Source organism: Sapajus apella, unplaced genomic scaffold (genome assembly GCF_009761245.1).
Source record: "Sapajus apella isolate SASKATOON/1434 unplaced genomic scaffold, GSC_monkey_1.0 scaffold38, whole genome shotgun sequence".
Classification (NCBI taxonomy): Eukaryota; Metazoa; Chordata; class Mammalia; order Primates; family Cebidae; genus Sapajus; species Sapajus apella.
Genome location: NW_022436978.1, coordinates 19,909,655 through 19,934,873, shown reverse-complemented (window position 1 = coordinate 19,934,873; position 25,219 = coordinate 19,909,655). Strand labels below are relative to the sequence as shown.

At 38.0% G+C, this 25,219-nt stretch overlaps 1 protein-coding gene and 1 pseudogene across 3 annotated transcripts in view; one reads left to right on the top strand and one right to left on the bottom strand.

Moving 5' to 3' along the window:
* The window catches only part of LOC116565015, a 719,225-nt gene that overhangs the window by 317,464 nt on the left and 376,542 nt on the right, over positions 1-25,219 (top strand). The window lies entirely within an intron of this gene.
* LOC116565066 lies at positions 6,547-6,694 on the bottom strand (annotated as a pseudogene).

Here is a 25,219-nt window from a genome sequence, read left to right as displayed (position 1 = left end):
TATCACGCTGCTGCTTGGGAGTGAGTCTTGAATGTTTGCAAGCCAAGTTTTGCTTCAAAGTCCAAAATATGACCCTAATATAACTTCCCAACGGAATCTCCAACTCTTCAATGTTAGAAAATGCCCTTGCCACATTCATTCACTGCTGTCAATATTTACTTCCGGGGAGAGTGTGATGAATAATGGAAAGGCACCGGCATTACCCATTCCAGCCAGGTGGTCATCTTGCTCACTCCCACCCCTGTGTTCATAATCCTGCTCATTTTCACACCCACTCACTCCCTCATGTTTTGTGTGACTGTCGCACTCCAAAGGGAGTTCTCTTTCCGATATCCTTTAGCACCACTTCTGCCTGCAGTTTCTTTTGACTCTTAACCCTATATTGTTACTGTTTTTCTGGAATGTTTCATAAGTGTTTTCTGTGATTTCCCCAACATGCTAGTAAATTTTTTGGGACTGGGGAAAATGATGCTTACTTCTTTATATCTCTTATCAAGCCTGCCAAAGGGCATTATATACACAGCAGGCACCAAACACATGCTTATTGCAAATGTCTGGAAGCTGTTTAGTTCTAACACTGGTGAGTAAAGTTGAAAAAGCAGAGATGTGGGGTCAGACAGGCTGGAGTTCACATCCAACCTCTGCTGATCACTATTTAACTTTGTGACCTTATGTAAATTAATCCCTTTGAGCCTTTAATGTCACTTTACTGCAGTGGTTTTAAGTTCTTACTCTGTCTTCTCAGCTCTAACATTTACTGTGTGACTTTGAGAAAATTATTCTCTCTCTCTGATACCCGGTTTCCTCATTGGTGAAGTAGAGAAAACAATACCATCTAGCTCATATGATTATTGGGAGGATTCAATGAAGTAAAGCATGGGAAAACCATTGGCACAATGCAGAGCCTGTGAAAGACTTGCTCAAGATATACCAGTTGCCACATGTTCTCACATATAAGTGGGAGCTAACCAATGGGCACACATGGGCATAGAGATGGAAATAGTAGATACTGGGGACTCCAGAGGAGGGAGGGTGGAAAGAGGGCAAAGGCTGAAAAATTACTTCTCTGATACAGTGTTCACTATTTGGGTAATTAGTATACTAGAAACCCAGTACCCACCAGTGCATGATATACCCAAGTAACAAACATGCATATGTGTTCCCTAAATCTAAAATTTTTTAAAAAAGAGTATTAGTGTTAGTATTAGACATATTAGTAATGAGTAGAGTATTATATATGTTAAATTAGTATCAGTGTTAGATTATTATTGAATCACATTCTAGTTAAGTATTAGATATTAATATTAGATTACATTCTTGTTAAATAACAGACATTACATCAGATATTAGTATTAATTAGTACTAGATATATAAGTCATAAGAGTATTAGCATTGGATGGCACAAGGTGAAATTAGATTTCAGTAGCAGTGGGAGAAGAGGACCCAACAGTGGTTTTTAAAGGGGACAACACTTTCCATGTGAGAGGCTAGGCCTTGGGAGTAGTTTGAAATTATTTCAACAATGTAGGTTCTATACATATTTGTGCCTAGGACCAGTTCTGTATTAAATCTGGCATTCCTATACTAGCAAGAATTGTCCCATCTAAAATGCCAATAGCACTCCATTGCAAAACCTTGACAGATCTTAGGCTCTCTAAGGGCAAATCAAAATGAAAAACAAGAGGCTTTCCGGACAATTGAATATTATTCAGTGCTAAAAAGAAAGGAGCTATTAAGCCATGAAAACACTTGGAGAATCTTGAATGCATATTAGTCAGTGGAAGAAGCCAATCTGCAAAGGCTACATACTGTATGCTTTGAACTATATGACATTCTAGAAAAGGCAGAACTATGGAGACTGTAAAAGGATCGGTGGTTGCTAGGGGTCGGTGAGGAGGGAGAGATGAACAGGCAAAGGACAGAGGTTATTTAAGGCAGTAAAACTATTCTGTGTGATACCATGATGGTGGATATATGTCATTAGATGTTTGGCAAAACCAATAGGATGTATAACACAAGGAGTGAGCCCTGACATAAACTCTGGGCTTTGGGTCATAATGATGTGTCCATGTAGTTTCATCTGTTGCAAAAAATGTACCATTCTGGTGTGGGAAATTTATGGTAGGGGAGGTGGTGTGTATGTGGGGCCAGAGGGTATGTGGGCAATCTCTGTACCTTTCACTCAATTTTACTTTGAATCTAAAACTGCTCTAAAAAGATAAGTTTATGTAAGATATATATAATGGTTGTTTTAGTATTTGGGAGAAAAACAATGACAAGAAAAGACATTATTTCTGAACCTACTATGTCATAGACTCCCCATGAATGTTAAATGAGCTACTGCAAAAGGAAGTGCTTTGCATGATACTAGCTCATTATTTTAGTTTCTTATATAGTGGATTAGTAGTTCAATCATGCACCACATAACTTTTTAGTGAACAATAGACTGCATATGCCATGGTAGTCCCATAAGGTTATAATGGAGCTGAAAATTTCTGTTGCGGAGTGATGCCATTGCCATTGTCACATGGTCATGTGCCACACACTACCTTTTCTATGTTTAGATATATTTATATACACCAAGATTTGCCATCGCGTTACACTTGCCTGCAGCATTCAGTACAATAATGTGCTGTACATGGTTGTAGCCGAGGGGCAACAGGCTGTACCATAGAGCCTAGGTGTGTGGGAGGCTGACCGTCTAGATTTGTGTATGAACACTCTATGATGTTTGCGCGATGACGAAATCACCCAGTTCTCAGAGCCTAACCCACCTTTGAGCAACACATGACTACCTACTTTGCAGAATTCTTGGTTGGCTTTAATGAGAAATGCGTATACTACAAATGATTAGTAATTTCCCCTCACCTTCTGTACCCCACAGCTAATTCTTCTGGACACCTCCTGCTGTAGTTTTACACTTCTGAAGAACTGCTGGGGTTCTCTAGTCACGTCTGAATGTAGAAATGGTTTGTAGAAAAATGTTGGTCCCTACCAAGCTTCTCTAGGTGTTGTTTGTCCCTCCGTGGCATTTAATTTGTATGCTTATGACTAAAGTCGTAATTCAGAGTATAGCAGAAGCAAAACAAATGACAATTCAGTAGTGTGCAGATGTGGAAAATGAGGCCCAGAGAGGCTCTCTGATTTGCTCAAGGTCACAGAGCATGTGATTTGTGCAGTCCTTTGTGTGGTGCAGGCCTCTTTTGCCTCTCTTCCCCGGGCTTGTCGGGACTCTGAGAACCCATGTGAGACTGCAGTGCCCTGCAGACAGCTGAAAAACCTGTCTCCTCTTCTGCTGAATCTCTCAGAAAATACATTTAAATAAAAAATTTTTGCTTTTATTTTGTTTCAAAACTCATGTTATTCATTAAAACGACTATTTAATATAAAAAAATTAAATAGGGGAGAGAAAAGAAAGCATTTCTTTAATTTTTTTTCCAGTTGCTTTTTGTGCAGGTGGGTTGCTACCGGAGTCCCCTCTTCCGAAGCCCATCTGGGATGTTAGTTTAGCTCTATTGATGTTTAAGGCTCTGTCTTTCATCATAACCACATGCCAAGACAATAAGTAATTGAACCACATGTTTTGCCTTTTTTAAAAGGTGTAATCTCCTTCTGAAGTGTAGAGATGTTTAGCAGGATTTTTCTAATTTATCTGTCATCACACCATGCGGGCTAGGCTCCAAGCCTTGACTGCAGCATCTCTTTATCACCGTCTTTTGATGAACACCTGTTTCCAGCATATAAATATATCTGCTGAGAAGCAAAATTAAAATAATTTCAACAGTATAGGAATAATTAGGAATCTTTTTTTGCAAGGTCCACCTGTTCCAAATATCAAAATATCATATTTAGTTGCCCATACCTTCTTTTATCACTATATTTTCCTTATGCTAGGTATGTATATATTTGATAGTAATTCTCTGACATTTAATTAACTGAAAAAAAGTTTCCACTTTTAAATATTTAATTGTAAGCAATTTTTAAAGCAATCAGAATTTTCTATGCCCATTAAGAGAGAAAAAGAGGAAATTACTCCAACACTTCTTAAAATAAGAAACTTTTAAGTGCTCTATTATTTATGTTTGTTATGCCTTTCATTAAGGACTTACCTTCTTTATGAATAAAAAAAAATTATGTAAATCTTAAGTTGGTTATTATAGATCTTATTTTTAAATAAAAATATATGGGCCCTAATAAGAAAAAGGTTTTTTTTTTTGTTGTTAATGTTTGGTATATTAACATATTTAATGCAATAGATTTCATATGAATAATTGTCATTTTTATGATTAGCATTCATGTCTCTTTATATTTAAGGCTTTATCCTTCACGCTTATTCTTGGCTTTCCCGTAAACTTTGAGCAGGACGTAAAAATGAAATTACATGGCAACTGAAATCCCCCACTTCATGAAGTCTTCACCAATAGTGACCCCTGTACTACTACTACATAAGAGGAATTGCCATTTTCAGGAATTCATATTTTTTGCAAAAGTATTCAGAGTAAGAGAACTTGCTGTGCAACAAGCTGTGTAATGATTTCCATTTAACATCAGCCACGCTGTTGTTCTCTCAGGATAAGAAGTAACTGCATATTTATCCAAACACCCAATACAGCAGATTCGCAGGTGAGAGCCAAGTTGGTGTCGAAATATATTACAGTTTGTCTTCATTTTCAGAACGTGAAATCCGAACTGCCAAATTTTTGGTTGTTTTTCTGACAACATGGGAAAAAGTAAATCACCAGTGGCTTGGCCCTTTCATGCAAAGTTGTAGACAACGCATTATGTGGTGACTGGTTGCTTTTTAGCAATCAGGGACATTTTGGGCAATGGTTATATACACAAGACTAATTATACTAATTAGTCCACACCAATGTGTGAGCAGTAAGCATGTTTTTACAATTAGGATGTAATTTTTAAAAATCATTTATTGGGCACATTTAGAGACACAGCAGTTTTGGATTTACCATACAATAGAAAAAGAAATTATCCAAATTGAATTTCAGCATGGGCAAATAAATTAACACATGGCTAATGAAACCTGTGCTTGTGTCACAAATATGTGCTTGCATAAGAATGATTTTTCTAAGCAGGTATATGGATTGTAGCTTTTGTGGTCCTTAAATTATAGTGATCTAAAATCACTTTGCTTAATGCAATATAGCAACATCTCATTACTTCTACTAGCTTTTTTATTTTTTTTAGATGAAGTCTCGCTCTGTCGCCCAGGCTGGAGTGCAGTGGCTCTATCTTGGCTCACTGTAACCTCTGCCTCATGGATTCAAGCAAGTCTCCTGTAGCTGGGACTACAGGCACGTGCCACCATGCCCAGCTAATTTTTTGTATTTTTCGTAAAGATGGGGTTTTACTGTGTACCTGCCCCCGTGCCCAGCTAAATTTTTTGTATTTTTAGTAGAGACGGGGTTTCACTATGTTAGCCAGGATGGTCTTGATCTCCTGACCTTGTGATCTGCCCGTCTTGCCTTCCCAAAGTGCTGGGAACCACCACGTGAGCCACCGCACCTGGCCATTTCTACTAACTTACTTCTGATGTGGGTAGTTGTGTTAGGCAGAAAAATGCTCCCCATGCCCCCCAAAGATGTCTACATTCTAATCCCCAAAGCCTGTGTATTTGTTACTTTACACCTCAGAAATGCACTTAGCAGATATGGTTAAGAATCTTAAGATGGGAAGTTTATCCTGGATTATCTCTGCAAGTCCATTGTAACCACAAAGGTCCTTACAGATGAGAAAGAGAGGCAGGAGAGTCAATGTCAGAGTTGTATGATGTTAGGAAGACTCACCAGCCATTGGTGGCTTTGAGGGTGGAAGAAGAGGCCACAAGCCAAGGAATGAAGGAATGTGGGCAGCATCTAGAAGTTAGAAAAGTCAAGGAAATAGATTATCCCCTGAACCTCTAGACAGGAATAGGGTTCTGCTACACCTTGGTTTTAGTTTCTGAGGCCTCCAGTATTATAATAAGTTTGTGTTGTTTTCAGTCACTAAGTTTATGGTAATTTGTTATAGCAGCCACAGGAAATGAACACAGGAAATGAAAGTGAACACAGGAAATGAAAAAAAGTTTGTTTTTGTTTTTGCTTCTCAGAGCCTCAGATTCCTCATCTACAAAGGGCTAATAACGTTTGTTTGATGTTTTTTGTAAGAATTAATAATATAATGCAAGTGACTTTAAAATGATCAAAGTTTCAAAATATAACCTTTTTTGTGAAATCAGTAAAATTGTTTCCACAGTAATTGATTGAGAAACTCTGCCAATATAAATCTCCATCATTTAAGTTCTTCTCCAAATCCCCATCACTTTCTTAAGTGACTAGAGCTGGGCGCGGTGGCTCATGCCTGTAATCCCAGCTCTTTGGAAGGCCAAGGTGGGCAGATCCCTTGAGGTCAGGAGTTCAAGAACAGTCCAGCCAACATGGTGAAAACCTGAATCTACTAAAAATACAAAAATTAGCAGGGTATGGTTGTGCACACTTGTAAACCCAGCTACCTGGGAGGCTGAGGCAGGAGAATGGCTTCAGCACAGAAGGCAGAGGTTGCAGTGAGCCGAGATCACGCCTCTGTACTCCACTCTGGACAACAGTGAGACTCCATTTAAAAAATAATAATAATAAATAAAAAACACAACTAGTGACTAGAGAATACACACTTGATCTTAGCCAAAAGGCCGAGAAGCGATAACTAGAGAATATAGAGTATGTCCAGCTTCATTAGAAAGCATCTGTTACAACATATTGAGGCAGCTGGAGAAGGGGAGTAAGTAAATGACCTGGACAGTATGAAAAGCCACGAACATAACTGATGTCAATGGGCCGCAGAGCACCAATGGACAGAGGTTATCTTAGCAGGGCTGAGGAGAGGAAACAATGAGAATCACTGAAAAAACCAAGTTAGATTATTTACAGCAAAAAACAGCTTAAATACCCCTTAGGCACTATTTTCTAAAAAGATGGATAGATAACTCTTTTGCTCAGAGGAATACAGTGTTGAATTACTTTAATTAGAAAAAAATGAAAACCAATGTAAATGCCCAACAATTAGGGAATGATTAAGTAAGATATAGTTTAACAAGAGAATTGGATGTTGTAATAAAGAGTGATTGAGAAAATATTTTAATCACCTTTGGGGAAAACAGATACATATATGGACTATTTTAACAATGTGGTGGAAATCCCTTTTCAAAAATACTAGGAAAAAATTTACAAATAAAAATGTTATCTTGGTTCTCTCTGAATGGTGAAGTAATGATACGTATTTTCCTTTTTCAGTTTTTCCTTTTCCAGTGTTCTTTCTTTCCTGTTTTCTTTTACATTTTTTTGAGACAGGGTCTTGCTCTGTTGCCCAGGCTGGTGAGCAGTGGTGTGATTATGGCTCACTGCGACCTTGACCTCCCATGTCAGTACCCTGCCCCACCACACCCAGTAGCTGAGACTACAGACACATGCCACCACACTTGACTAATTTTTAGGCTTTTTTGTAGAGATAGAGTGTCATTATGTTGCCCAGGCTGATCTCAAACTCCTGGGCTCAAGTGATCCTCCTGCCTTGGCCTCCCACAGTGCTGGTATTACAAGGTGTGAGCCACTGCACCCTGCCCCAATTCTAAGTACACATACATTGTTTCCTATGATCTCCTAAGACAGCATACATTTTAGAAATTATGTCATACTTTTAAGAATACGTATTTTTACTGAGCAAGTTTATTCACTGTGGCCATATCCTAATTAATAACCATCTTCTTGTCTTCTCATTTAATCCAGTGATGTTTATTAGATAGCTGCTTTATTCTAGGCACTTTGCTAGGTGGTGTGAACAATATAACCATGAATAAAATGTAGTAATTGACTTTTGTAAATTTATAAGCTAGTGGGCAGAAAATACAAATAAATAAACACAACAGGTTTAAGGTATAAAGATAAAAACAAGACTATAGAAGAATAAGAGAAGGTGAGGTTAGGTGCTGTGGAAGAGGGGTCTTGGCAGATACTTTAGAGATGACTGGACATAAACAAAGAGACCTGGGAAAGATGAAAGTACGTGTAGGTAGAGATGTCATTGCTAGGTACAAGTACAGGGGGAAAGGTCAAGGGCATATCTGTAGAAAAATAAACATTTTCAGGGAACTAGGGTAGAGTTTGGGAACAGGAAATCGTAAGAGGTTAGAATGAAGGGGAGCAAAGAGTTGAAAGGAAGCTAATGAGCTGATTGTGAAATGCCTTGAAGACTGGGCTGGTAAATTTGGATATCAGCTTTGTCTGCTAACTTCTTGACACTAAAACCACTAAGGTGAAAGTTTAAGAAGAAAAGGCAGGCAATCATCTGAATATTTGACAGCAAGGTAATTGGCTAAATGCTTACCTTTCATTCAGATGTTTTAGGGTGTTGAATACACACCCATAGAACAGGTAAGGATTTCTCCACTGAAAACATCTCTTGGACCAGGACTTTAAAGAGGCAACTCCATTAATGTGCTCACTTGTCTCAGTCATACCCCCAGAATAAATTTTAAGGGAGTACTGTAATTTTTGGATTCAAATTTAGAACCCTGAGACTGAATTTGTATATTTTTCTGTATTCAGACAAACTTTCCTCTCCCAACTTCTTTACGTTTTATTTTGTATTCGCTAGCTGTGTCCTCAGAAAAACCACAGCTCTTCAGTGGGTAAGAATTGTGTCTTTTCATGTCTGTTCCTCTCTTATATTTAGGAATAGAAGGAGAACCATATAATTTTAAAAATAATTGATTAAAATCCTCTCCATTTGTGCCAATTCATATGTAGCAGCACCTGGTCCGCATTTAGATTTAAAAGATTTCTGTTGGGTTCAGAAACCATTGCCTGAGATACTTAGAAGGAGCATGGCAACATCCTGAGTTCTCCAGTTTTATCTTAGCATTTTCTGCATTTCTTCTACATTTCCTGATTGAACATATTATTAGGCATAATGTGTTTTTGCATGGCTCAAAATTTAATTCTCCATTTTAAACTTTCAGTATAAGTGTCTGGGCTAAGAAAATATAATCCCCTTTCCTTTTAGGAGATTTCTTTCCCACATGGTGTTTAAAAGTCTTTTCTGCCTCCATCAGATCTCTTGGCAGTTCACACTCCATTCTCTTAGACTCTTTTTAATGGCGTGTTTTCCAAGCCTTTTGTCATTATTACTACCCTTTGGATTCTTTCCAAATTAGCAATCTTTTTTTTTTATATAGAAAGAGCCAAAAATTGCATGCAGCTTTCCAGACGGTGCTTTAGGAGTATGGCGGATAATGGGATGACTGCTTTCCACGTGAGCTTCAGTGACGCCCAGATGGATTTCTAGGTGTTCTCTTTCCTTTTTTTTTTAATCCCAAAGTATGATGTTCACTAAGAAATGAATTTAAGGAGGAAAAGTTTTGCTAAGTAACAAATTAGGTAATGCCAAAATACTGATAATTATCTAAAATATGGTCATTTCTTTTGGGAATTATTACATTAGGTGGAAATCTTAAGCTCCATCTAAATAGTATGTTTTGAGTTCAATGCAATAATAAAGAGGGAGTGGAGAAATTTTTTTAAATGAGGGTGGGTTAGAGTGAGGAGAGTACCATATTAACACCACGTTTAATCATGCAGCGTTGAAACGTCCATGAAAAGCCACCTAGGGCATAAGCAGAAGTGAAATTGACATCAATTGGCATTGCTTATTTCTACCGATAATTAGATACGTTTATTAAACACCTACTTTGTGCTGCATTGTTCTATATGCTAGGGCTATAGATATGAACAAAATTGTTTCTAAGTACCAACCAGATTGCTTCTCTTTTCTCCTCACAAATCCACACTCCTGAGTCTGGTTTACAAGGTGCTGTATAAGCTGGTCCCCCCCCAACTATCTGACCTGTCACCTGCCCTCCCCTTCTCAGCTCACTCAGCTCTAGTCACACAAGGCCTCAGTGCCTCTGCACTTAACTGGAAAGCTGGAGTTCAGGACAGAACTCTGAGAATCACTCTTACTAAATCCTCACACTATGCCAAGTACCATGCCGGATGCCTACAGACTTTGTCGCATTCAGGAATGCTTCATATCAAAGTCGAAAGATGGTTATTACTGCTCCTATTATTTTTATTAGTAGTTGTTAAATATTACTAAAATTAGTAGCGCAGTTGAGCCTTGAACAACATGGGTTTGAACTGTGTGGGTCCATTTAAACACAGATTTTCTTCTGTCTCTACCACCTCGAGACGGCAAGACCAACCCCTGCTTCTTCTCCTCCTCTTCAGCCTACTCAATGCGAAGACAACAAGGGTGAAGACCTTTATGATGATTCACTTCCACTTAATGAATAGTAAATATATTTTCTCTTCCTTATGATTTTATTTTCTCTAGCTTACTTTATTGTAAGAATGCAATTCATAATACATATAACATACAAAGTACGCATTAATCAACTGTTTATATTATTGGTAAGGCTTCTGGTCCACAGTACGCTATTAATAGACACGTTTTTGAGGAGTCGTAAGTTATGTGTGGATTCTTGTCAGCACTCCTAACCCCTATAACATTTGGGGTCAACTGCAGTGTTAGACCATTATTACCATCTTTTTAAAGAAGAGAAGTTGGGTAACCAGCTAGTAGTTGGTGGAATCAGACCATTGTGATCTAAAGATCCCCTTTCCTTGGCTGGTCTGTTGGAAGACTGAACTGTGGGAAAGTTTAAGTTTGATACCACAAAGTCTGACAATTCATCCACTGGATTTTTTTTTTTTTTTTTTTGAGAAGAGCCTTACTCTGTCCCCCAGGCTGGAGTGCAATGGCACAGTCACAGCTTACTGCAACCTTGAGCTCCTGGGCTCAAGTGATCCTCCCACCTCAGCCTCTCCTGAGTAGCTGGGACTACAGGTACATGCCACCATCCCAAACAATTTTTAAAAAAAATTTTGTAGAGACAGGGTCTTGCCATGTTGCCCAGGCTGGTCTTGAACTGCTGGCCTCAAGTGATCTGCCTTGGCCTCCCAAATTGTTGGAATTTCAGGAATGAGCTACCACACCCAGCCTGGATCTTTTATTTATATATTCAACAGAGCTGCCTTGAGCCTCTTCTTAGATGCAAAGCTCATTGGCAAGTAAGCTCCTTCAAAAAACTTTTAATTTAGTTCAGTTATTGTATGGACAGCAATCTGATGACTTCAAACTCATCTGATATTGACTTAATTCAAGGTGATTATTTGAACCTAAGTATTTAATGACCTTCCTTTCCTGATTTCCCTTGAAATTAATGAAGAAATATAAATTAGGATTAAAAACTATATCAGTCCTGGAAAGGGAGAAACCAATAGACCAGAAACCTGGAGTTTGTATTCTGTTCTACAAATAGAATTGCAGAACCTCCGACTTTTGGAATGCCCCAGGGTGCTGGTCTGGAGTTTGTATTCTGTTCTACAAATAGAATTGCAGAACCTCCAATTTTTGGAGTGCCCCAGGGTGCTGGTCTAGGGACCTTCTCTCTTCAGTTATGCACAGCGAACCCTGTCTCTATTTCTTTTTCTTTTCTTTTTTTTGGGGGAGGGGGCTTATAATCTCACTCTGTCACCGAGGCTGGGGTACAATGGCATGATCTTGGCTCACTGCAACCTCTACCTCCTGTGTTCAGGCGATTCTCCCTCCTCAGCCTCCCAAGCAGCTGGGATTATAGGTGCACACCACCACACCCAGCTAATTTTTGATTTTTTTTTTTAAGTAGCGACAGGGTTTTACCATGTTGGCCAGGCTGGTCTCAAACTCCTGACCTCAGGTGATCTGTCCACCTCAGCCTCCCAAAGTGCCGGGCCTCAAGTTTGAGCCATGGGACTCAGCCCCTCTCTATATTTCTGCTTTAAATTTTCTCCAGAACTCTAAACTTGTACACCCAAATGACTAGTAGATATCATCTATGGGTACTCAATGAGGATCTCAGTTTAAATTAGTCAGAACAGAACTCATAATCACTGCACTCCTGTTAAAGCTATCCACTCCTCTGTGGATTTACATTTTAGTAAATACCACCACTATTTACCAAATTGCTGGAAAAAAAAACACTCTAAGTATTATATTTGATTCTGCTCTTGATCTCACTCCCTTCACATTCAACCCATCAGCAAGTCTGTCATCTCTACATCCAAAACATATCTGGGAAATGTTTGCCATCTCCATCATCTGTCCTGGTGATGCTCTTGCTTCTTCTAGAATAGATTCACACACAGCAGCAGAGGGACATTTTACAATTCAAAATCAGGTCACGTTACTCCTTTCCCTCAAACAAACAAATAAAACACAAACAGACACAAACAATCCCCAAACCCACAATCTTAAAACTCTCCAATGGCTTTGCAGTGCACTTGAAATAAACTCTTTATTATAATTTACAAAGTCCTACTTTATCTAGACCCTGCCATATTTTATCGCTTTGTAACTTACCACATATGCTCCAGCGTCTTTCAATTTTTAAAAGTCACTGGCTCTTTTCCACCTCAGGGTCCTTCTTTTCTCTCCCTAATGTCAGCGGAATCATTACTGATCTTTACTCAGCTGGCTCTGTCTCCTCAAATGGGTCTCACCTCTACAGAGGGACCGTGCCTGCCCTCCAAATTTAAAGTAGGCGCCCCTTCTTTAATTTACGATGTAGTAATTGCCACTGGCCAAATATTTTCTGATTTGTTTGTCTATTCTTTCTTCTTACCTTCTAAGGAGAAAAATCCCCTGAAAGCAAAGGCTATGTCTGTTTTGTTTACTGCAGAATTCACTCTACCTATGCAGAACAGAGTAGGTACTTCATTAATATTTGAATGAATGAATAATTTTATTGTTCTTAATATGGTTTGAAACGTAACAGATTTTGAAAATGTGTAAAATAATAATTATAATCTAAATGTAAAGGTCATTTCAGCTTAATCTGAAAAATAAGGTAAGGCTATATAAAAGAAACATAAAAAAAAAAAGATGACAGAAGCTAGACCAAATGATGCTACCTATTATGATAAATCTGATGAATTAAACTCCATCATTAAATAAATATCTTCAGACTGGATCTCAAAATATAATCAAGCTACTTGTTGTTTATGAGACATACCTGAAATAGATATAGAAATGATGAAAAGAAAAGGAAGGTCAAAGAAAAACCAGGAAAATATAAAAACAATTGTAGTAATATCAGACAAAGGAAAAGTGAAAAAAAAACCTCATATTTTAAATTGTTAAAATATACACTCAAATTATTTCAACCATTGTGGAAGACGGTGCGGTGATTTCTTAAAGACCTAAAGATAGAAATATCATTTAACCCAGCAATCCCATTACTGGATATATATATACCTAAAGGAATATAAATTGTTCTCTTATAAAGACACATGCATGTATATATTCATTGCAGCACTATTCACAATAGCAAGTACATGGAATCAACCTAAATGCCCAACAGTGATAGACTGGATAAAGAAAATATGGTACACATGCACCATGGAATACTATGCAGCCATAAAAAGGAATGAGATCATGTCCTTTGAAGGGCAATGGATGGAGCTGGAGGTCATTATCCTTAGCAAACTAAGGCAGGAACTCAAAACCAAACACCACATGTTCTTACTTATAAGTGGGAGCTAAATGATGAGAACACATGGACACACAGAGGGGAACAGCACACACTGGGGCCTTTCAGAGAGAGGAGGGTGGGAGGAGGGAGAGGATAAGGAAAAATAACTAATGGGTACTACTCGGCTTAATACCTGGATAAAGAAATACTCTGTACAACAAACCCCCATGCCACAAGTTTATGCAGCAAACCTGCACATGGACCCTTGAACTTAAAATAAAAGTTAAAAGACAAAATAAAATGACACTCTGAAAGGCACCTATAGCAATGATATCCTATGTGCATTCACTAACATAATACTGAAACACATAAATCAATACTTTTAGAAATTTCAGATTTAAAAAAATCATAAAAGTCTTTTGCACACGACTGAGACTTTGATAAGATAAAATTGCAGAAGAGTTAAACACTATAACTGATAACCTTGTTTAAATATGCATGGAGCTTCATACACCACTAACAGAATACTGTTTTTCAAATAGCAAAAGAAAGTTACAAAAATTGCAAAAAAATATGTTTAAATAAATGTCAAAACATATAGATACTTATTCTTTGACGCTGATGCAATGAAACTAGAAATTCAAAATATAAATCAAGTCACAAGAATAAATACTCTATCAAAAACGTTTGTTAAGCAAAAAGCTTTAGCAATTAATGAAATTAATACATATCAAAATTTATAAGATGCAGCTATAAATTCACACAGAAGAAAATTTATACATTTAAGTACTTTTATTATTAGAGAAAAAAATGATTAATGAACTCAGCATTTGAATGAAACATTTTAAGGCTGGGTGCAGTGGCTCATACCTGTAATCCTAGCACTTTGGGAGGCTGAGGTGGGCAGATCACGTGAGGTCAGGAATTTAAAACTACCTTGGCCAACAGAGTGAAACTCTGTGTCTACTAAAAAAAAAAAAAAAAGGCTGGGTGTGGTGGCTCACGTCTGTACTCCCAGCTACTCAGGAAGCTGAGGCAGGAGAATCACTTGAACCCAGGAGGCGGCAGTTGCAGTGAGCCAAGATTGTGCCACTGCACTCCAGCCTGGGTGACAAAAGTGAGTCTCCATCTCAAAAAATAAATTAAAAAATAAAAATAAAAGACACTTTAAAAGCAATCAAAGAAGCATGAAAAAAAAATACGTGGCGTTACTGAAGAAATTATTGAGGTAAAAATGAAAAAATGGTTGAGGTTATAATCCTAGAGTTCATTCAAAAGAACCAATAAGATAAGCAAACTTCAGTTTATGTTGATTAAGGCAAAATAAGTAATAAAACACAATTTCTGACATTTAAATGGAAAAGGGTGATAATAAAAGAGAAATGCATAAATTAAAATTTTGTAGCATGTAATTCTATATTAATAAAAATGAAAACTTTAGTGAAAAGATAATATCCCAGGAAAGTATAAATTATTTAAATTTTCTAAAGAAGCGTGAATATGGTATTTTTATTTAGGATTGTTAAATCTAGCTCATGAGTAGGCATTTTTAGTATTAGTTCGGTAATAATGTTCTCATTTTCTTCTATATGTTTCTGTTTCTATTACTTCCCCAAATTCTCAACGATAATCTAAAAGTCTTTTGTGTAAAAGAACTTGTTTTCTCTATATTTCTTTATTGTTGAGATGGAAATTTTAAAAATCTGTTTATTTGGCCATTTTATGTTCATTAAGTGCCTAGCATTATTCACCAGACAGTTTTCTATCAGGTAGTTCATTTTTTTTCTAAATCGCTTTATATATGGCTAGTAATCCTTTGTCTATGTGGTAAACATTTTTTTCCTTAGGTTAAAGTGCCTTTAGTTGTTTCACTGTACTTTTGTCAGTCAGAAGTTTTGAATGCTAACAGCAAAACATGTCAAACTTTTTCTTTATGTTTTGTCCAATTGGGATTATAGTTAGAACGCCCTTCCATGCCTCAGGATTGTGTAAAAACTCATCTACATTTTGAAGAACTGGCATACTTTATACTGAATACTTGCCTTTGATTCATCTGCAGTTTACTTTTGTGTGAGGTAGAGATATAACTTTATTTTCTTCTTCATGTATATTTGGCTATTCCAATATCATTGACTGGGTGATGCTCTTATCAATTGATATGGTTTGGACATTTGTCCCTCTAGATCTCATGTTGAAATGTTATTCCCAGTATTGGGGGGTTTTGGGGGTGGGCCTGGCGGAGGTTTTTGGATTATGGGGGCAGATCCCTCGTGAAGGCTTGGTGCTGTCCTCGAGACAGTGAGGAGCTCTCATGCGGTCTGGTTGTTTACAAGCGTGTGACACCTCTCACCTTGCCCTGTTGCTTCCCCTTTCACCATGTGATGTGCTGGCTCCCCTTCCTCTTCCGTTATGATTGTAAGCTTTCTGAAGCCCCCAGAAAGCAGATGCCGGCACCACAATTCCTGTACAGGCTGCAGAACGATGAGCCAATTAAATCTCTTTTTAAAATAAATTACCCAGTCTTAAGTATTTCTTTACAAAAATGCAAGAATGGCCTAACACATCAATCTATTAAAAATTGTACCTTATTAATATGCTAATATCTTCTAAAACAGCAGTCCCCAACCTTTTTGGCACCAGGGACCCGTTTCATGGAAGACAGTTTTCCCTCCGATGGGAGCGGGGTGTGGGATGGTTTCGGGTTGAAACTGTTCCACCTCAGATCACCTAGTTACATCCTCATAACAAGCGCACAACCTAGATCCCTTTGATGTGCAGTTCACAGTAGAGTTTGTGCACCTATAGAAACCGATGCCAGGGTTGATAGGAGGTGGAGCTCAGGAGGAAATGTCCACGCACCTGCCACTCACCTCCTGAAGTGCAGCCTGGTTCTAACAGGCCGTTGGCTGGTGCTGTCCTTACGGTAGTGAGGACTTCTCACGTGGTCTGGCTGTTTAAAGGTATGTGGCACTTCTCACCTCACCCTCTTGCACCCACTCTCACCATGTGACATGCTGGCTCCCCGTTTTCTTCTGTTATGACTTTCTGAAGCCCCCACCAGAAGCAGTCTGTGGCCAGGGGGTTGGGGCCCCTGTTCTAAAAAATATGCTCAAATTTGTTTCTTGAATTCCATTAATCAGTTTAATGATTCCAACACCAGTATTGTACTCTTTCAATTTTTATCATTATGCAATATGTTGTTTAATAAAAGAAGCCTCTCTACCTCATTTAAAAAATAACCTTTTTTTGACCCTGGGCAACATGATAAAACCCTATTTCTACAAAAAACGCCCCCCAAAATAGCCATACATGGTGGCATGCAGCTGTAGTCCCAGCTACTCAGGAGGTTGAGATGGGAGGATCACCTGAGCCCAAGAAGTCGAGGTTGCAGAACAGTGATTGCACACGGCACTCCAGCCTGGGTGACAGAGTGAGACCCTGTCTCAAAAATAAACAAACAAATAAATAAATTTCTCAGACATCTTTTAATTATTTTTAATGAGTTTTAGGAAAAAAGTCCCAGAAGTTAAGTGATTTTATTAGTTTTCAGAATAATTTGGAGATAATGGACATTTTTATAGTATTGAGTCTTACGATCCAATAATATAGTATCTGTATTTATTTGGACCTCTTTTATGTCTGTCAGTATAATTTTATAGCAAATATATAAACCACCTGAACTAATAATGCTACTGCGGATCAGCTCGTTTACTTCAAATGTCCTAGCAACCAAGGCAAAAAGGTGTGTATCATGAGTTATGTAATTATTATCTGACAGAAGAAAATACATACATTTTATGGGAAGAGAAATTTTCCTTCCAACTTCTTAAAGAATTTAGCACAGGTCAACTTAATAGCTGCTAGTCAAGTGCAGCCAATACGAAAAAATATAATTGAGAATACATGTTGGAGTGATGAAGGGAACAGAAGCAGGAAAGTGAGATAATCAGACCTGATAAACTTTTCTGGAGATAAAGTCTGAATTGTATAGACTTAGAATACTTTGAAGAATAAATGAAAACAACATATATCCAACTTTCTCCTCTTATAGCAAATCACTCAGGCTTTTACCAGAGTTTGGATGAAGTTTCAGAGGCTAGTTGTCAATTTCTCCTTAAACACCTTATGAGAACAGAGCTTTAAGCATGTTAATGGATCCAGGGAGATCCCATGCAAGGATGCCATTTTGCTATGAAAGATGAAGGTCCCAGTTATATTCTCCCTGATGAAATACCTTTGTATATTAGCAGTGGATTAACACAGTGGATGGATTAGATCTGAAGTCAATGTTTTGGAGTCTGGAGTCTGCAAATAGACACTCTCCTCTTCACATTATTTCACAGATATTGATTGCTTCTGCCCTCTCTAAGTGCTAATCATAATCTCATTTAATTCCACAAAGACCTATAGGTATCATTATTAATCCTGTATTGTAGATGAGGAACTGCCCCATTCACACCGTGAATCAGTGATAGAATTAAGATTTTAATTTGCATTCGCATGACAAGCAAGCGTGTAATCCCAACCACTGTCCCACATCATCCTTACTCCTAAATGTACCAAAACTGTGCAACCCACAATAGCAGCAATATTCACTCTTGGTACAAAGAATATATTAAAGTAAGAAATGAGGCTTTGTCTACACAGTTTGATTCTAAGAACTTTTGCATTTTCCTGTTAAATAAGAAGCATTGTCTTGTTTTGTAATTTTTAATCGAAGTCCTAAAATCTTAAGAAGAATAATGCATCTGAAATGTTAATATGCATGTAGTTCACCTGGGGATCTTTGGGTGGGGTCCAAGAGTCTGCTTGTCTACCAACTTCAACTTCCCAGAAGATGTGATGCTGCATTTTCACAATCCACATTTTGGATGTCAAGAGGCTAGAGGATTATCGTCAATCTAGTTTTCTTTTCTTTTTCTTTTTTTTAAAGATGGGGTTTCAACATGTTGGTCAGGCTGGTCTTGAACTCCTGACCTCAGGCGATCCGCCCGCCTTGGCCTCCAAAGTGCTTGGATTACAGGCGTGAGCCACCACGCTCGGCCTAGTTTTCTAAATTTGAGTCGGGATGAAGGGCAGTCTTGATCAGCATTTAGTACCTAATGCATGCTAGGTAGCATTCAGTACCTAGCACTCATTAGGTACTAAATGCTAATCAAGACATAATGTCTGTTCTTAAGGTAATGCGGTAATTGTCAGTTCTGGTCGCCAAACATAATCACAGAGTGTGAATGAGATAGATATAGATAGATAAGACAGGTTAAAACCTCGGGGGTAAGACCAAAGAGGCATGGATATTGAAAGTATCAATGAGCATAGATAAGTTAAGTAACTGCTCCATGCCCATTTTTTTCTACTGTAAAAATGCTAGTTGCCCATAGCTGATGGTTCAATAATTAAATGAGAAAACCATTACCTAGAACATAGTAAGCATTCATATACTAGTTATCAGTCATTGTTTCATCATTGTCATTCCAAAATTTTAGGTTCCTTATTGTTATATGGAGTATTTCACCCCTAAGGAAAAAATGGTGTGTATTTGTTTCATAATTGCTGCTTCTGTCAAACAGCTCTGTAAAGCAGCATTTCATGAGAGAGACAAAGCATGAAAAACTTAAAAGCACTTTGAATGTAAGAGCAAAGATGTAAGATGATGACCCACCTCTCATTAGTACCACCTTTGAAACCTTCCTGCGTTTCTTTCCTTGTCCCCCTTGAACTTCATGATTTCCCAGAAGTCCCAATTTGCCATTGGAAAACAGTGCCAGAAATATTTCTTCTATGGTTACATCTGTTTCATTTTTAAATAGTCAGACTGTGCTCTGACTTTTCATTAGTGCCTGGGCCATCCCCTACTCAGCCCTATACCACATCTACAGTTACTCCATAAGGACATGGCTGTAAAAATGAATCAAATTTCAAAAACAGATTCATTTAAGTTGTTAGGCAAGATTCCTATTTCAATGAATCTGTTTTTTAAGGGAAGGATGCCTTTAAAAAGTAAACACTCCTCTCAGTTTATCTGTAAATACGGGAACTCATACATTCTTTCATTTTACTTACTAGATGATTATGTGGTGACATCCATATTGGTTTGGAGATGTTGATGTAGAAAGCAGGGTCCATTTGCTTCAGGTTGTAAGTTGAACACTAGATCTTTACCTTTATTCATGTTTTCAGCCAGGTCTGCCAATGCTGCTCTTTTCCACATGTATGCATTGCATTTCATTCTTGTTCTGGCTCTTTTTACTCTTCCTTTCTTTAGGCATGAAAGAAAGGATTTTTTTTCTACAATAAAAAAGCAATAAAAAATACACGATACTACAATAAAAAATTTATTTCTATAATAAAAAAGCACATGAGACTGCTTCTTCCAATAGGTCACTTTTATCTATCAGTCACCTCTGTTTATACAATCAATACAATTTGAAAATCCAGCTTTCATCAGTTTACTGTCAAGCAAGAACTTTCAATTAGGCTTGTGGAAGTAAATAAGGAACTGTACTCTTTTCAAAATTCAGGCTTACTTCTCTCTTCTGTCAGTGTGTCCCACTAAATGCTGGATCCTCTCTTTAAAATGGTCCAGGACATTCACAGAAACTCAAGTGTGGCCATCACATTGCAGCATCCTGTTCTTCCCAAATGTACTTGCTTTTTTGCTCATCCATTGGATCAATCAATAAACATGTATTGAGTTCTTACTGTATGCCGGGCACAAGACTGATGGAGATACAGTAATGAGAAAGACAGACAGGGTCTCTGCCTTCATGGAGCTTATGGTTTAATGAGGAGACAGATAGTAGACATAGAATCATATAAGTACTGAATTCTAAGTAGCTGTAAATATTATAAAGGAAAAATAATGAATTCTATTTAAGAGTATAGTCCGAAGACTTAATCTGGACTGGGGAATCCAGGTGTTTTTTTTTTTAATTAAACTAAAGCTAAACAATTAAAAATGAGTAGAAACTAGCAGTTAAAGAGAAGAGAAAATAGACATTTAGATAGAGCAGTCGGTGTGGAGGCCCCGACTATGTTCAAACGGCTCAGAGAAGGTAAAGAGAAGAGGCAAGGAAAGATGAGTCTGGAGCGTCACCCAGGAATCATTAATTTTTTTGAGTTGTTCTGTGATAGTGTTGTTTGGATTCTTGTAGTCTGTTTTTTCCTCCACTTCTTACATTTGACATTTTGTTTCACTGTATTCATGCACTTATTAAATTCTTTCATAACACAAAGGTTTTGTGAGGAATATTTGACTTTTCCTGGGGTTATGTTTTCTTTCAGGTTGGGTTTTTCACCTGTCTTGAGCACACTATGTTCTACCATTTGTTTTTCTCTTCTTCTTTGTTAGATGTTCATGGATGTGTTTCTTTGCTGTACCTTGTTTGTGTAGCTGCCTTGCAATTTCTTCTCTTGCCTGCGCTTCGCATCAGCACTTCTGTCCAGACATTCATTTACCCTGAATTTGTATGGCTAAATTCTTCTTTATTTCTTTCCCACTGTATTTCAGAATTATTTTTTTTCCTCTCTCAGCTACAATTTGAGAGTTGTAATACTTCTTTTTGTTCTGTTTTTCTGTAGTTTGAAAGTTGTGAGGTGAGGGAGTAGTAGAAGAAAACTGTTCTGTGACCTTGAACTACAGGACTTTGCTTTTCTTCCCAGATCTCATTAAATGTCCTACCCAGGGTTTATTCTACCATCACAGCAGAGGCCCTCTATTTCAGACCTTGACCCTTCTTCAGCATGGAAACCAAGAAGACAATATCCCTGGTGCTTGTCTATGTCTGCTGAGCTCCTTGGATTCTCCCAGAAGGTTTCACTTTGACTCTTTCCTGAGCCATCCACTTGTCTCAGCCCACACCTCTTCTAACTTGGGGGGCAGGAGTTATTAATGAAAATTCCTGGGATTTGCAGACCCTCCCTTTCCACCTTCTGCAAGGTGAAAGATTTGTTGCAATGGTCTTCTGCTTTTTCTTATACATTATTTTTGAAACATATGGTGTGTGATTGCAACCCTTAGCTAGTTTGTTTGCTATTGACTGTTTTTGGGATGTTTTATCGTTTGTGGTTTTATTTTACTATCTCAAGTATTGTGATAGCAATATTTTGCAATTTGGCTTCATTTCACTCTCTTTATTTCCATATTTTCATCTTCTAAATGTCACTGTAGATTCCTCATGAGAAATGATTGAAAGGGGCAATAGAGATGTAAGAAGTGAATACATTTAAAGTGTGTTTGGAAGCAAAATCAACAGCACTTGATAAAGTGTTAGATGAGCTGGTGAATGAGAGGATGGCATACTGCAGGAAAAACTGGGTGTATAAACAATTTCCAAAGACCTGTATCATATTTTCACCTTGAAGATCTTGGCCAATATTAGTTCACAATTTGAAGGAGAATTAGAACAAATATGTACTGAGTCATCAGTACCAAGCCTGTGCTAGATGCTTTTGTCATCTCTTCAGTCCTTACCAGATCCCTGAGGAGGATGTCTGTGCCCTCTGCCTCCCCACTTATGATAGAAATGACACAGTGTGTAGGACGAGTAGGGGCAGCGGGTATAGCTTGGAACAACCCCATTATCTTTGCCCACCACCAGGCACTTTCATTGATGCCACCTCACTTCATCTTCATGTTTACCACATAAAATATATATTCTTACCCTGATTTTTCTAATTGAGAAAACAAAAAATGTTAAATTAACTTGTTTGAGGTTGTTAAGTTCAAAGATGGCAGAGGCAGGCTTGAAATCTGGGACTTTTGATTCCTCCACACCTGTTTTTAACCACACTCTAGTGTATTATCAGACCCCTCTGCCACTCTCTGGGTATGTGCATAATAATACATTTTATCATTATCAAGCCCATTATCCATGGTTTGTTGCACAACTATTTCTAACTCATAAACACAGTCGTAAAATGAGTCAATCTGAGAGAAATCAGACTTGTTTACTCATTTTGCAGGAATCTAGGCTTGCAGCCTTTCATAATCCAAAGGTTAGAAAAAGGAGGTGGCTATTGTAGTGATACAGATGTGGTTCATTGTCCAAATTGGGCCGTATCCAGCAGTGGGTTCCATAAGCACCATGGAATGTTCTTTCTTTGCCTCCGCTGGGTCTTATCGCCTTTATTCTGGGAGTGTTTGTGGAATCTTCACTTCTATTGTTGAGCTGTAGGAAGGAGAAGGCTCATCTTAGTACTTCATTTGACAATTCCAAAAGGAAATCAACAAAAGAATAAAAAAGTGCAGTGGCCATATCACCCTACTCCCTCCTTTGGTGACATTGCTGCAGTGAATACTTTTCCACAACCTGGACCTTTGGCCTTCTCACATGCACTCCAATTTTCTCCTGGGCACAGAGATGAAATCAAGATGACTTCCCCTGGTAGCTCTGCTCAGAGTGGTTTTACGGGTCATGAATTAGCCTATCTGGAGAGAGCAGATCAAAAGTAAAAATACGAATCTATAATTAGCTAGTAATGTAAAAGTTCTAAACGTGTGTGTGTGTGTGTACCTATGTATGTCATATAAGAGGGTACCTTTGATGTCTAATCTGAATGCTATGTCAATATATTTGTTTATAAGTAGGCCAGAGAAAAACAAGATAGAGAAATGAAGTTGTCACTGCAGGTGGCTACTGATATGTGACAGTGTGTTCTGTGTCAAATCAAATGCTGAATAAGATTGAAGAGGGGGGAGGCATAGAGAAAAAGGGCAGAAGCCACTCTTGCAAAAGAAGAGAGAAACATGCAACAGCTTCTTACATCCTCCTCAGAAAGGAGAGAAAAAGCTTGATTATTTTCTAGGAAATGGCATATAGAAAGGTTTGGTAGGTGGTGAGTTTATGAGGGAATTTGAAAGTAATAAAGGGAAAATTACTTCTCTGAAAAAGCAAGAAGAGTGCAGAGACGCAAGAGCCAAGGAGAAGAAAGTTTTGTGATGAATATACTTGAGGTTTTGCCAACATTCTGTACATATGTAAACAGAATTCTCCATGGAACATCTGTCTGCTGCAGGTAACTTTCTTTCATGATGTATTCACAGATGGTTTGTGTTTTGTTTAGTTTTGAAGTTTGTGAACCATCTTATAAAACATTCCTGTTAAAGCATGGGTAAGATGTGGACATCAGGAAGCCATGTTCAGTAGAAGAAATGTAAAGACAGTAAGAAAGGGAATTGGCATTACAAGAACAGTGAGGAGTTCTGTTTCACTGCAGTATAGGATTCTTGATGTGGACTAGAACAGGAACTAGTCAGAAATGAGATTGGAGCAGCATCATGGATGACTTAAATTCTAGCGTGAGATGTTGAGCTTAGAATTAGTTCAATAGGTAGTTTTGTCCTGAGAACCCAGTGCAGTTTTGAGTGTATGTGTGACATACTCAAAGGTGTTTGCAGGTGTCTCAGGCTCTAGAAGGAGGTCAAGATTAATCATACCAATTTCAGTGCCTTTTACATAGAGGTCATATTTGAAGGCTTGGGAGAGATTATGTGGTCGAGAAAGAAAATATCTTAGAACAGAGCCTTAAAGAATGTTTACCCTTTTAGATGATCAGGATTTTTTTTTTTTTTTAAAAAAAGGCTGTTGATGACAGAGAAGGAAAAAAAGAATCTGGACTGCACACTGTCATAGGAGCCAAATGAACAGAAAGTTTTCAGAAAAAAGGATGGCCGGGTGCGGTGGCTCACGGCTGTAATCCCAGCACTTTGGGAGGCTGGATGGGCGGATCACCTAAGGTTGGGAGTTGGAGACCAGCCTGACCAACATGGAGACAAAATTAGCCAGGTGTGGTGGTGCATGCCTGTAATCCCAGCTACTTGGGAGGCTGAGGCAGAATCGCTTGAACCCTGGAGGCAGAGGTTGTGGTGAGCCAAGATTGCACCATTGCACTCCAGCCTGGGCAACATAAGGAAAACTCTTTCTCAAAAAAAGATGAAGAAAGAAGAAGAAGAAGAAGAGGAAGAAGGAGGAGGAGGAGGAAGAGGAGGAGAAGAAGAAAAGAGAAGAGGAAAAAGAAGGAGAAGGAGTAGAAGAAGAAGAGAAAGAAGAAGAAGAAGAAGAAGGGGAGGAGGAGGAAGAAGAAGATTTTATACTGTACTAAAAGCTGGGAGTGTTTGCATATTAAAGAGAACGTAAAGGGAGAATACTTCATGGGACTTGGGAATTCATTAGTTTAAAAATCATTATGAGTTCAAGGATCACAGAGAAACACAGGTGTTGATAGGTATAAACCAATTTTTTGTTCCATTTCTATAAGGACTTGGAAGAGATCGATGTGTTAGTAATTTAACAGAGAGGAAAGGCTCTTTTGGGTCAACACTAGAATTTTTAAAAACATACTTAATATTAAGATGTTTTAGGGGGAAAAGCAATGAATGCTGCTGAAAGTCAGCAAGAGGGAATATAAGTAGAAGTCATATCTAGAAACAAACATCTGAGAGGCAGTGGATTTGTCCTTTTGCAAGCTCTAATTCTTCTTTTTAATTTGAGAAGTAGTTTTTCTTTTAAAAAATATTTAAAATAAACGAGTGTAGAGTAGAATGAGAATGAGAAGGATGAACCATTCTGAATTTGACATTTTTGCCTTTTGACATTTTAGCTAAGCCTAAGTATGTATGAGCCTTAGGCTTTATTTCCTTGACTTCTCTGCCTTACTAAT